The following is a 14,434-nucleotide window of genomic DNA, read 5'->3' as shown; positions in this document are numbered from 1 at the left end:
AATGTCGTCGTATATCTCGTACAGCTCATCGTTCCATCGAATGCGATATTCGCCGTGGCCAACGCGCAAAGGACCATAAATCTTTCGCAGAATTTTTCTCTCGAAAACTCGCAACGTCGACTCATCCGCTGTTGACATCGTCCAAGCCTCTGCACCATACAGCAGGACGGGAATTATGAGAGACTTATAGAGGTTGTTGTGTTGAGGCCGATGATATCAATATCATCGGCATACGCCAGCAGCTGTACACTCTTATAGAAGATTGTACCTGCTCGATTAAGTTCTGCAGCTCGAACTATTTTCTCCAGCAGCAGATTGAAAAAGTCGCACGATAGGGAGTCGCCTTGTCTGAAACCTCGTTTGGTATCGAACGGCTCGGAGAGGTTCTTCCCGATCCTGACGGAGCTTTTGGTGCCGCTCAACGTCAGTTTACACAGCCGTATCAGTTTTGCGGGGATACCAAATTCAGACATCGCGGCATAAAGGCAGCTCCTTTTCGTGCTGTCGAAAGCAGCTTTGAAATCGACGAATAGGTGGTGAGTGTCGATTCTTCTTTCACGGGTCTTTTCCAAGATTTGGCGCATGGTGAATATCTGGTCGGTTGTTGATTTTCCAGGTCTAAAGCCACACTGATAAGGTCCAATCAGTTCGTTGACGGTGGGCTTTAATCTTTCACACAATACGCTCGATAGAACCTTATATGCGATGTTGAGGATGCTAATCCCACGGTAGTTGGCGCAGATTGTGGGGTCTCCTTTTTTATGGATTGGGCATAGCACACTTAAATTCCAGTCGTTGGGCATGCTTTCGTCCGACCATATTTTACAAAGAAGCTGATGCATGCTCCTTATCAGTTCTTCGCCGCCGTGTTTGAATAGCTCGGCCGGCAATCCATCGGCCCCTGCCGCTTTGTTGTTCTTCAGGCGGGTAATTGCTATTCGAACTTCTTCATGGTCGGGTAATGGAACGTCTGCTCCATCGTCATCGATTGGGGAATCGGGTTCGCCTTCTCCCGGTGTTGTGCTTTCACTGCCATTCAGCAGGCTGGAGAAGTGTTCCCTCCATAATTTAAGTATGCTCTGGGCATCGGTAACTAGATCACCTTTGGGGGTTCTACAAGAGTATGCTCCGGTCTTGAAACCTTCTGTAAGCCGCCGCATCTTTTCGTAGAATTTTCGAGCATTACCCCTGTCGGCCAGCTTATCGAGCTGTTCGTACTCACGCATTTCGGCCTCTTTCTTCTTCTGTCTGCAAATGCGTCTCGCTTCCCTCTTCAACTCTCGGTATCTATCCCATCCCGCACGTGTTGTGGTCGATCGTAACGTTGCGAGGTAGGCAGCCTGTTTTCTCTCCGCTGCGACACGGCACTCCTCGTCGTACCAGCTGTTCTTTTGCCCTTTCCGACAACCAATGGTTTCGGTTGCAGCTGTACGTAAGGAGTTTGAAATGCCGTCCCACAGTTCCCTTATACCGAATTGTTGATGAGTGCTCTCAGAGAGCAGGAGTGCAAGCCGAGTAGAAAAACGTTCGGCTGTCTGTTGTGATTGCAGCTTCTCGACGTCGAACCTTCCTTGTGTTTGTTGGCGTGCGTTTTTTTGCTGCACAGAGGCGGGTGCGAATTTTGGCTGCAACAATATAGTGGTCCGAGTCGATGTTAGGACCTCGGAGCGCACGCACATCTAAAACACTGGAGACGTGTCTTCCGTCTATCACAACATGATCGATCTGGTTGGTGGTTTTTCGATCCGGAGACAGCCAGGTAGCTTGATGTATCTTCTTATGCTGGAATCTAGTACTACAGATAACCATATTTCGGGCCCCGGCGAAGTCGATCAGCCTCAACCCATTTGGGGATGTTTCGTCGTGGAGGCTGAATTTACCGACCGTAGTTCCAAAGATACCTTCTTTGCCCACCCTGGCGTTAAAGTCGCCAAGCACGATTTTGACATCGTGGCGGGGGCATCTCTCATAAGTGCGCTCCAAGCACTCATAAAAAGCATCTTTGGTCATATCGTCCTTCTCTTCCGTCGGGGCGTGGGCGCAAATCAGCGATATGTTGAAGAACCTCGCTTTGATGCGGATTGTGGCTAGACGTTCATTCACCACAGTGAATGATAGTACTCGGCGACGAAGTCTCTCTCCCACCACGAATCCAACACCAAACTTGCGCTCCTTTATATGGCCATTGTAGTAAATGTCACAAGGACCTACTTGTCTCTGTCCTTGTCCCGTCCATCGCATTTCTTGGACGGCGGTGATGTCAGCCTTTATTTTCACGAGGACATCAACCAGCTGGGCAGCGGCACCTTCCCAATTAAGGGACCGGACATTCCAGGTGCATGCCCTCAATTCGTAGTCCTTATTTCGTTTGCCATGGTCGTCATCAAAAGGGGGGTCACTCATCCGAGGCTTGTTGTTCCTTTTCATTGGGGGTGTTTTTTTACGTGACGGGTCCCAAACCCAGCGCACAACCCTATGCAGGGGATGTTTCGCCTTCTCACGTTAGCTCGCCTTCAAACGGATGTCCTTAGGCTACCCAGAGGATACTTGGTCAAAGACCGGAAGTCGTGAGCTGCTTTAGTCATATGCAAAAGAATCGTTTCTGGCCACTCCCAAGTGAATGGCGATCAGAGAACTTTCCTCACTTGCGTGAACTTCTACACATGACTCCATCCTCCTGAGTCGCTTTTTGATTTTATTATTAGCGAAAATCTTTGCATCTGCAATAGGGGAATTTCTCCTACTTTTGTGACCGCAGGCAGGGAGGAGGTTCTCGATCTCACCCTAGCCTCACACAGGATTGCCCCGCTGATCTCGAACTGGAGGGTTCTCGATGACCACTCCTTTTCGGATCATAGATATATCGGGTTTAGTATTGACGGAGAAGGTCCTCCTAGGAAATCGTTCAGAAATCCTCGAAACACGGACTGGGAAGGTTACCGCAGAAGGCTTCGGCAAACTCTTCCACGCGCACCGGGGGTGGACACGCTGGCCACCGCCGATGTGGTGGATGGGTGGGTCGAGGCTTTCAGCTCGGCGTGCATCACTGCACTGGAGAGCTCCTGTCCATTGAAAACACCGAAGGGAAGAGGTAAACCTCAATGGTGGACTTTGGAGCTCTCGGAAATTAGGGCGTCCTGTAGACGCTTATTCAACAAGGCCCGTAGGAGTGGCCTACCCGATGATTGGGTCCTGTATAAAACAGGACTTTCGATATACAAGTCCGAGCTAAGAAGGGCTAAGAGGATCTCGTGGAAGAGCTTCTGCGAAAAAGTGGAGGGCTTTCACGAGTCCTCTAGATTCAGGCGAATTCTCGCGAAAAACCCTGTGTCCCTGGGGTACCTTAAGGATGTAGATGGGAAATGGGCGCTGAGCAGTGAAGAGACACTACAGATGCTCCTTAATGCTCACTTCCCTAGTAACACGTCCTCTACGGAGGTGCCTCTCGGAGCGTTGAATGCTGATCGCACGGCCTTTGTCGACCTTCTGGATGAGCGTCACTTGACTTGGGCGATAAATTCGTTCAAACCATTCAAGTCCCCGGGACCGGACGGCATCATACCAGCGCAGCTGCAGCAGGCTGCTAAGGTATCATGCGGCTGGTTGGCACCGATCTATGCGAACTGCATCAGATTAGGTTACATCCCGGGGGCCTGGAGACGAGTCAGGGTTACGTTCATCCCGAAGGCTGGCAGGGGCTCCCACGTCACGGCAAAGGATTTCAGGCCCATCAGTCTCTCCTCGTTTTTACTAAAAACTTTGGAGAGGCTGATGGACTGGTATTCCGAGGGACTATCTATCAGGAGCGCAACATGCGTATCGTAAAGGAAGGTCAGTAGACACTGCTTTACACACTATCGTGTCGTGGTTTGAGGAAGCAATTAAGGGTAAGGACTTCGCGGTTGGGACCTTCCTTGATATTGAGGGAGCTTTCAACAATGTCCTGCCAGAGGCAGTCGTTGCTGCACTAGACGGTCTTGGGGTTGAATCGAACCTCAAGCACCTCATTTTCAGTCTCCTGTGCGACAGAGTGGCCGAATCAGAATGGGGCAGCGCAAGCGCGCGGCGGAGTGTTAGCAGGGGAACCCCTCAAGGAGGGGTTCTTTCTCCTCTTCTATGGATCCTAGTCGTTAACGACCTTCTCAAAAAGCTGGAGGATCTTGGCTGTAAGGTGATTGCCTATGCAGACGATGTAGCACTTATGGTGAAAGGAAAGTTTCTAAGCACCGTGTATGAATTGACGCAGGGATATCTCAGCGTTGTAACAAAATGGGCGGTCGAAAGTTGACTTGCCATCAATCCTAATAAAACAGAAATGGTTTTATTTAGTAGAAGGTACAAGATCCCAGAGGCGCCGTTACCGCTATTGGGAGGTATCCGCTTACAACCGGCGGATACAGTGAAGTACTTAGGGCTCATCCTAGATAAGAAGCTTTCATGGAAGCCGAATATCGAGGAGAGAGCCAAAAAGGCATCGATTGCCTTATATTGCTGTAGAGGAGCTATTGGCAAGAGGTGGGGTCTCTCACCGAAGGTGGTACTCTGGCTCTATGACACCATAGTTAAGCCCATATTATTCTATCGAGTCTTCATGTGGTGGAGGGCTTTGCAGAAGACCACACTTGCTAAGAAACTTGAGAGTGTTCAACGAGCTGCGCTCATCAGCATGTGCGGTGCATTAAGGTCCACCCCAACCATCGCACTTAATGCTATTCTGAACATAACGCCGGTAGATATTGCCGGAAGGTGTATGGCCGCAAAAGTGGCTATCAGGCTCCGGGGGTCCGGGTTCCTAAAGGGGCGTGCATCTGAGCACTCGGACATCCTCACAAGCTTTGACTGCATACCGGATCATTTGGATCAAGGAGTCGCCATATCGAACTCCGGTGGCTCCTTCTCTGCACATATACCGACGAGGGAGGTTTGGCAGGGAAGAAGTCGCTGGAGGAGAGGGGCAGTAAGCTTCTTTACGGATGGGTCGAAGCTTGGGGGGAAGGTTGGTGGAGGGGTCTACTGTCGGGAGCTCTCCATAAAATCCAGCTTCAGACTTCCCGACTATTGTAGCGTTTTCCAGGCTGAGGTTGCAGCCATCAAGGTAGCAGTAGATATGCTGCTCAAAAGAGTGTCTACCTTCAGGGAAGTGACCATTCACTCTGATAGCAGAGCGGCAATACTAGCCTTGAATGCATTCATAGTGCGTTCTAGGTTGGTCGAAGAGTGTCTGGCGTCACTGTCTCTGGCGGCGAGAGCTTTTATCATTAGACTTGTGTGGGTGCCGGGCCACAGCGGTATCGTGGGTAACTGCAAGGCTGATGAGCTGGCTAGGAAAGGCACCCTAGAATCACTATCGGTAGAATGGGAACGGGTAGGTGCTCCTGCATCCTCCTGTTCTCTACTACTGGATGGCTGGGCCTCGCGGCTGTTCGGTCAGCGATGGTCCAGCATTGGTACCTGTGCGGTCGCAAAGGCCTTTTGGCCTAAGATAGATCGCAGAAGATCTGGTGATCTCTTTGCCCTTAGTAAGGCTAGACTCTCACTAATAATAGGGCTCCTGACGGGCCACTGCCCTATTGGCATTCACGCTGTAAGACTGGGAATCTTACCGGACGCCGCATGCAGAAGCTGCTTGGAAGAAGATGCAGTAGAAACTAGCCAGCACTTCTTTCTTGACTGCCCTGCTTTTGGGAGGTCAAGACTTAGATACTTGGGGGCACATAGCTTCAGACTACCCGCCGACCTGGCGGGTATAGAAATTAAGCGCCTCTGCAAATTTGTATTGGAGACTAAACGGTTTGCCGACTTCTAAGTCCGAACAAGGGAGTTCGTTTTTCTATGGCTTCACAAAGGACTACTTCTATTGGTCCATGTGCGATCTCTTGATCAGGCATCTAACCTAACCTAACCTAACCTAACAGATAACAAACAATTAGAGTTCGAAATAAAACACAACAATAAAAAAATATACGTAACACCAGTAAATCTCGACAACAATATTTCTGATATCCTCAGAAGACATATCACTTCAGGCAAAATTGGCATATACAGCGAAGTTAACGACCATGAATATAATAAATTACAACAAAAAATCATCGAGTTATTTGATGGATTCGACAACATTAAATTTGTTAAATGTTCATATCACGCTAAAGATATAAATAGCGAAGAAGAAGCCTACAGACATATCCAAAATTATCGCAAGTTTGAAACAGGACACACAGGAATATCGGAGAACTACGAAGAAGTTAAAAGACATATCTACTTCCCAAATTTGAAAAAACTGGTACACAAATTCGTAAACAACTGCGATACATGCAACAGAGTCAAATATGATAGGCGACCTATAAAAGCAAAATTTAATTTAACGGAAACACCGAAAGATTGCAAAGAAATAATTCACATGGATTGCTACACTAATTCAAAAGCGAATTTTCTAACTTTTATAGACAGGTTTTCTAAATTCGCCACAGCATTTTTTCTTGAAGATAGGACCAGCCAAACTATAATCGAAAAAATAAACCAATATAAGTCGCAAAGAGGACAATTTAAAAAAGATAACGAATTTAAAAGTATTAATGTTAAAGATTTCCTCAGAAACGAAAATATTGAACTACATCTCGTTAAACCAAATAACCACACCGGCAATTCTGATGTAGAACGCCTACACAATACACTAGGAGAAAAAATTAGAGTATTAGGACCACAAACGACAACAATACATACATATAAGCATACTTATATACAATATCAATTGTAATTATAGTCAGTCTTTCGAAAATCATTTATTGTAAAAACAAGAGAAAGAATTTCAAAATTACTAATGTGATCTCCCAGGAGAGAGCTCAATCAAGGGGGGGAGGAGTTACGTCGACGTCGATGCCAACCACTATCGGCATGACCGATATGAATGCAACTGCAATTCATAAGAACTGCAACAAAGAAATAATGCCGACGTCAACGTTAACAACCTACCCCAAAACACTTAGAATTAACTGGTCTACTTAAATATTTTCCCTTTTTTGTTACCGCAACAATATTGCGACCACACGAAATATGCATATCATATTTCGAAACAAACCAGGGCACTTACATTGGATCACATTGCATTTCCGCTGCACATTTAATATGTTCAAACGAATATTGCGATAGCAATTAACGTGACAATAAATAGTGCAACATAAATATTTGAGGGATTGCAATTGATGTAATGTGGGAAGTAGGCCACTTGACAAATATTGTCGCAACTACAAGTGGTTGCGCCAAAATAATAATAAGAAAAGAAATAATGTATTTTGTATCAGAAAATAGAACTTAGCTTAAGAAAATATTGGAAATAAATGAACAGAAGAATTCTGACGGTTAATCCGACAAGTCGTGGTTTTCTCTTAGCGATTCACTAAACTGAAGTTTAGTGTTAATAAGAATATTTGAACTAAAGTTCAGTATTCATCGGTCAATAAGTAAATCTAGTATTAAAACACGGGTTCAATAACCACAGGCCTGCGACTACGACTTCCATGTCCACCGTCCTGCTGTTTTAAGCAACTAACACCTTTCTTGGTATCTGCATGAGTTGTTAATTTAGGCGCCGTAACATTACGTTTGGTTCTTCCCACGGCGCCAGTTCTGCTTACCAAAGTGGCCCACTGGGCACATTATATCATAACCTCAACCTTCATATCAAGAAAGGTGAGGTTCTTACCCATTTAAAGTTTGAGAATAGGTTAAGGTCGTTTCGACCCTAAGGCCTCTAATCATTCGCTTTACCAGATATGATTATTTTACATAATATTTAAATGTACCAGCTATCCTGAGGGAAACTTCGGAGGGAACCAGCTACTAGATGGTTCGATTGGTCTTTCGCCCCTATACTCAATTCTGACAATCGATTTGCACGTCAGAACTGTTTCGGTCTTCCATCAGGGTTTCCCCTGACTTCAACCTGATCAAGTATAGCTCATCATCTTTCGGGTCACAGCATATATGGTCAAGGTACGCTCCAGTTAGAGGTATAAATAATAATAAATTACCATTATACTTAACTATATGGAACGCCCCGGGATTGAATTAATAGTGTAATACACTAAAAATTAATCCCATACTTTTAAGTTAATTACGCCATTAGGTTTAGTATAACCCAATGACTTGCACATATGTTAGACTCCTTGGTCCGTGTTTCAAGACGGGTCCCGAAGGTATCCTAAATCTTTCGCATTGTTAATCATATAAATGCATACAATTAATATTAAAATCAATGATAATAATATTATTGTAAAATTCAAAAGAATTTTAGCATTATATATAATAAAATCTATCAACACTTTATCAAATCATCAATATTTATTCTATGTTAATAAGCTAAACGCAAATTAATTTGAATAAACTTAAAACCAATGATCTTTTGATAAATACTTTATTATGTTAATAGATTACAATGTCCTAACATGAAAATAATGCACACTATTACTATAATATTTAAAATTAAATACCACAGCTATAATGATGAATTTTTCATAATGGATATTCAGGTTTATCGGGCTTAACCTCTTCACGTACTATTTAACTCTCTATTCAGAGTTCTTTTCAACTTAGTGCTGCACTATCAAGCAACACGACTCTTTGGAAATATCTTTCTAGTAATCATTAACGTTATACGGGCCTGGCACCCTCTATGGGTAAATGGCCTCATTTAAGAAGGACTTAAATCGTTAATTTCTCTTACTAGATATTAAGATATTCCATACACTGCTTCTCACATTTTCCGTATAGACAAAGTGACTTAGTGCTGAACTATTTTCTTATCGCTCGCCGCTACTAAGAAAATTCTTGTTAGTTTCTTTTCCTCCCCTCATTAATATGCTTAAATCAGGGGGTAGTCCCATATGAGTTGAGGTTGTATAAAAAACTTATTATTATTATTTTTTTTTTCGCTATTTTAAAGAAACATATTTTATATCTCGATACCATTTTATAAATTTCTAATAATAAACATAAAATCTTTTCATGCCAATTCAAATTATTAATATATTTATTTCATATTATTAAAAATATATATTTTAAAATCACTCAACTCCACGTTTTAAATAAATACCATTAGGGACTTAAGGTCTAGGCCACAAATAATATATTTTATGCTAGACTGTCTTCGTAATGTATTTATTTAAATATATTTTAAATAATATTGATTTTTTTTTTAATTTGGGGAATACTAAGATTGTCATTTACTACAAAATTTCGTTCAAATATGAGGTATTCAAGAATATATCTTAATATATAAAAATCACGTGTCACGTTGTTTGTTTTCGATGGACTCCTAAACTACTGAACCGATTTTAATGAAATTTTTAACACTGTGTGCAGTTTGGTCCAACTTGAAAGATAGGATAATTTATAACTCTCCTTATAGTCGCATTATTTATTTATTGCAAATTATTTGTTTATTATTAGCAAAGAGCTATCCACCAGTTGGTGGCGCTAACAGCGGTATTGAGTAAGTGTGGTATGTTACAGTAGATGGCGCTAAAAACATTAAATAAAAATGCGTTGTTTGAAGTTTATATTATTTGTGGTAAAGTTATACGAGTCTATGACTTCCAAAAAAAAATAAAAATTGGGCGGGGCGAAGTTCGCCGCGTCAGCTAGTTGTATATATTTCTTTTTATGTTATTAATAATATGGATTGGAAAATATAATCCAATAATATACCATATGCTTAAATTCTTTTTTTTTAACTAAAAGAATAAGCAACTAATTTAGCATTGTCTTACAACCCTCAACCATATGTAGTCCAAGCAGCACTTTAAAATTAATTAACTTACATAACAGCATGGACCGCAATATGTCGATGTTCATGTGTCCTGCAGTTCACACGGTGACGCACAGTTTGCTGCGTTCTTCATCGACCCATGAGCCGAGTGATCCACCGCTTAGAGTAAAAATTTTTTGTGTTTTTTGATTCAAAGTCAAGAGTTTTTAATTTATTGAAAGAATAATAATAATATTTATAACAAATTTTTAAAATAAAATTCCAACACATCTTTCAATAAATTGTAATTTTAAACCCAAACATTTGCAAGATGCGCATGTCTTAGGTCAACAAAAACAGCAATACCAGTTTTTAGTTATTCTCTTTTATTTGTGCATTTACCATAAATTCTTGAATAAAAACAGACCAGAGTATATTTATATACTACTAGCTGACCCGGCGAACTTCGCCCCGCCCAATTTATATTTTTTTTGGAAGTCATAGACTCGTATAACTTTACCACAAATAACATAAACTTCAAACAACGCATTTTCATTTATGCCCGGTTTCACAGTCCATACTTATGTTGTGCTTAAGATAAAACAAGAAAATAGTGTTTTACAGTTCATACTTAGGCTATGCTTAAGCACTGAAAATTGGAGTCTTAAGCAATGCTTAAATAACAGCTGATTTTTGTTTTGAATTTGCTTTGAATTTTCAGCGACATCTTTCGTAGCGTAGGGCAAGTGTCCGTTCGCTTGCACTCAATAACAGCTTATACTTTTCCTTCAGTTCCAATGGGTGCTCCGACTCGCTAGTGATGAAATTTGGGGTTCTTTTGTTGTTTTCATCTATTTTTGATATAATTTTCCTCGCAAATTTATGTATTGTCTGTTATAATTTAAATATTTCAAACATATTTTTATGAATGACATTTGTAAAACATATGTTGCCCACAACGTTGCCATACATCATAATAAAATTTTATTGAAATTAAGCATTGACTGTGAAACGCAAACGACTGCTCAGTTTGCAACAATGCTTAGCTAAGATTTTATTTAGGCACAATTTAAGTATGGACTGTGAAACCGGACATTAATGTTTTTAGCAAGTGGCAGCTTTTGTTATGACAGCCTAAATCCATGAAAATTTACTATTGAAATTGATAAAACACCGCCAGCTGCTAGAAATGTAGCGCCATCTACTGTACCATACCGCTGTTAGCGCCACCAACTGGTGGATAGCTCTTTGCTAATAATAAACAAATAATTTTCAGTAACTAAATAATGCGACTATAAGAAGAGTTATAAACTATCCTATCTTACAAGTTGGACCAAACTGCACACAGTGTAAAAAATTTCATTAAAATCGGTTCAGTAGTTTAGGAGTCCATCGAAATCAAACAACGTGACACGTGATTTTTATATATTAAGATACTACGTATATGATATACTTATACTAACGTATATGAAATGTATATAATATACATATACTTAAACACAAATAGAAAATACCATAAAAAAGGAATTACACGTTAATGTGAACAAATTAAATTATCATGTATATATTTTTTATAAAAAGATCATTTAACTTCTTATAAATTTTTCATAAATAATAAGTACAGCTATATATGTTTAGAGGTTTTTTAGCGTTGAAATACAATGTACGCGAAATTCCCAATATGTGTATAATATACTGTTCATAATGCAATACAAGGAGTAAAGAAAAAAGAAAAACACTCAAATATGTTTTATACGAATTATTGATATACCCATGGATTTATATAATAATTATCAATAATTCAAAACATATCGAATGAAAAGAACAAAACGAAAAAAATTTATTTATTTTTTTCTTTTTTATTCTTTTTTTTTGTTTTGTATGTTTTTTTTATATATATATATTTTTTCGGATAGAAACACAATAATGATCCTTCCGCAGGTTCACCTACGGAAACCTTGTTACGACTTTTACTCCCTCTAAATAATCAAGTTCGGTCATCTTTTCCGAAACAACCGTGAAACACAAGGCGTCACAGTGATCACGTCCGGAGACCTCACTAATTAATTCAATCGGTAATAGCGACGGGCGGTGTGTACAAAGGGCAGGGACGTAATCAATTCGAGTTAACGACTCACACTTACTGGGAATTCCAAGTTCATGTGAACAGTTTCAGTTCACAATCCCAAGCATGAAAGTGGTTCAGCTGTTTACCCGGACCTCTCGGTCTAGGAAATACACGTTGATACTTTCATTGTAGCGCGCGTGCAGCCCAGGACATTTAAGGGCATCACAGACCTGTTATTGCTCAATCTCGTTACTGCTAGACGCAATTTGTCCATTTAAGAATCTAGTGTCCTTATAATGGGACAAACCAACAGGTACGACTCAACTTATATAAACACATTCAAATACTTGCCCATTCAAGGTGAACGCATGAATGAAGGCTATATATGCTTCAACACCATAATCCTGAAAGCATCTATTTAATATATTTGTGTCTCGTTCATTATCGGAATTAACCAGACAAATCACTCCACGAACTAAGAACGGCCATGCACCACCACCCATAGATTCGAGAAAGAGCTATCAATCTGTCTTACACGCTTATGTTCGGACCCAAAAGCTTTGGTTTCCCGGGAAGCGACTGAGAGAGCCATAGTAGTAGCTACACCCAATTGCTAGCTGACATCGTTTATGGTTAGAACTAGGGCGGTATCTGATCGCCTTCGAACCTCTAACTTCCGTTCTTGATTAATGAAAACCTCTTTGGCAAATGCTTTTGCTTAAGTTAGTCTTACGACGGTCCAAGAATTTCACCTCTCGCGTCGTAATACTAATGCCCCCAAACTGATTCTATTAATCATTACCTCTTGATCTAAAAAGCAGTGAAAGTAGAACAGAGGTCTTACGAGTATTTCATTATTCCATGCACAAAATATTCAAGCATTTGGAGCCTACTTTAAGCACTCTAATTTGTTCAAAGTAATTGTGCCGGCCCACAACAACACTCGATGAAGAGCACTGAAGCAGGTTTAACCCTAGAAGGGTACGGTTAAATTGTAGGCGCTTATAGGTACCGATGAGTAAATTTTACTCACTTCAGAATTTTTACGTTATTATGTGTTTTATTTTGTAAAGTAGTAGTTTTAAATGAAAAAATTGAAAGCCAGCATATAATATAAGTGTAGTTTTTTTATTAAAATATATAAAGTAAGCAAAAATAATACTTTATTATTAATTTTTGACGATTATGAATGCATACAAATTTTTCAAGCACAGTCAGGGCACTTTTTTCGGGCATGTTCACCGCAAATAGCTAATCCACAATTGCAATAAGTTGTGGTGTATCTACGTTTGGTATAACTACAAAAATTACAGTACTTTCTTGGCCCCTTTTGGTCTTCTCCAGCACTATGGGCCTCTTGACTTATGCCTACAATATTTTGAATGGATTTTTTTAGCGCCAGACTCATGTTTGTATTAGTAGCTAATCTTTTCCTCTGAAATCCTTCCGTTAACTCCTTGTGTAGAGATAACATAAAATCATCAAAGTTACAAAGCTCCAACTCCAAATTGTCTTCTTCCTCAGATTCTAGTTCAAGTATTGTATCCAAACTATTTTGTTCTGATAGCCCGTGACCTGCCATTTATATGCTCTAGAGTTTTCTTTACGGTAACATAATACAAGAGAAAAACGTAATTGTCACAATGCAGCACAAAATATATTTTTTAGACACTTAGTAAGTTACTGATAAGTAAATATGACTCACGTAAAGGGTACTGATGAGTAAATTTGACTCACACAATTTAGTACGTAAAAGGTACCGATAAGTAAATTTGACTCACTAACTTTTTTTTTAAATTGTCCACAAGCGCAATAAATCAAACAACACCATTCAATGCTTGCGGCAGCCGACTTATGACAGAGTGGAACAAGCACTGCTAGTGGCTTGACTTTCAGTGTGGCCAACCTGCTGATTTACGAACAAATCTATTCCGTATGTGAGTAAATTTTACTCACAGTACCCTTCTAGGGTTAAATAGGAGGAATATATAAAAAATATATTGTATTAATTATATATAAGAACGGTAAGGACATTAAGACGCTTACATATGTACATAAGGTAATGTACATACCACAATTATAGTTGTACTACCCGTATGAAGCACAAATTCAACTACAAACGTTTTAACCGCAACAACTTTAATATACGCTATTGGAGCTGGAATTACCGCGGCTGCTGGCACCAGACTTGCCCTCCAATACGTCCTTGTTAAAGGATTTAAAGTGTACTCATTCCAATTACAGGGCCTCGGATATGAGTCCTGTATTGTTATTTTTCGTCACTACCTCTCCGAACTGGGAGTGGGTAATTTACGCGCCTGCTGCCTTCCTTAGATGTGGTAGCCGTTTCTCAGGCTCCCTCTCCGGGATCGAACCCTGATTACCCGTTGCAACCATGGTAGTCCTAGATACTACCATCAAAAGTTGATAGGGCAGACATTTGAAAGATCCGTCGTCGGTACGAGACCATACGATCTGCAAGTTATCTAGAGTTCAACCAATATAACGATCTTACGATCGCTTGGTTTTAGCCTAATAAAAGCAGACGTTCCAAAAGGTCCGTGTTTATTTTGCATGTATTAGCTCTAGAATTACCGCAGTTATTTCTTATTCACAGATATTTC

This window comes from Bactrocera dorsalis, chromosome 6 (assembly GCF_023373825.1).
Source record: "Bactrocera dorsalis isolate Fly_Bdor chromosome 6, ASM2337382v1, whole genome shotgun sequence".
Taxonomy (NCBI): domain Eukaryota; kingdom Metazoa; phylum Arthropoda; class Insecta; order Diptera; family Tephritidae; genus Bactrocera; species Bactrocera dorsalis.
Note: the sequence above shows the minus strand (reverse complement) of the source record.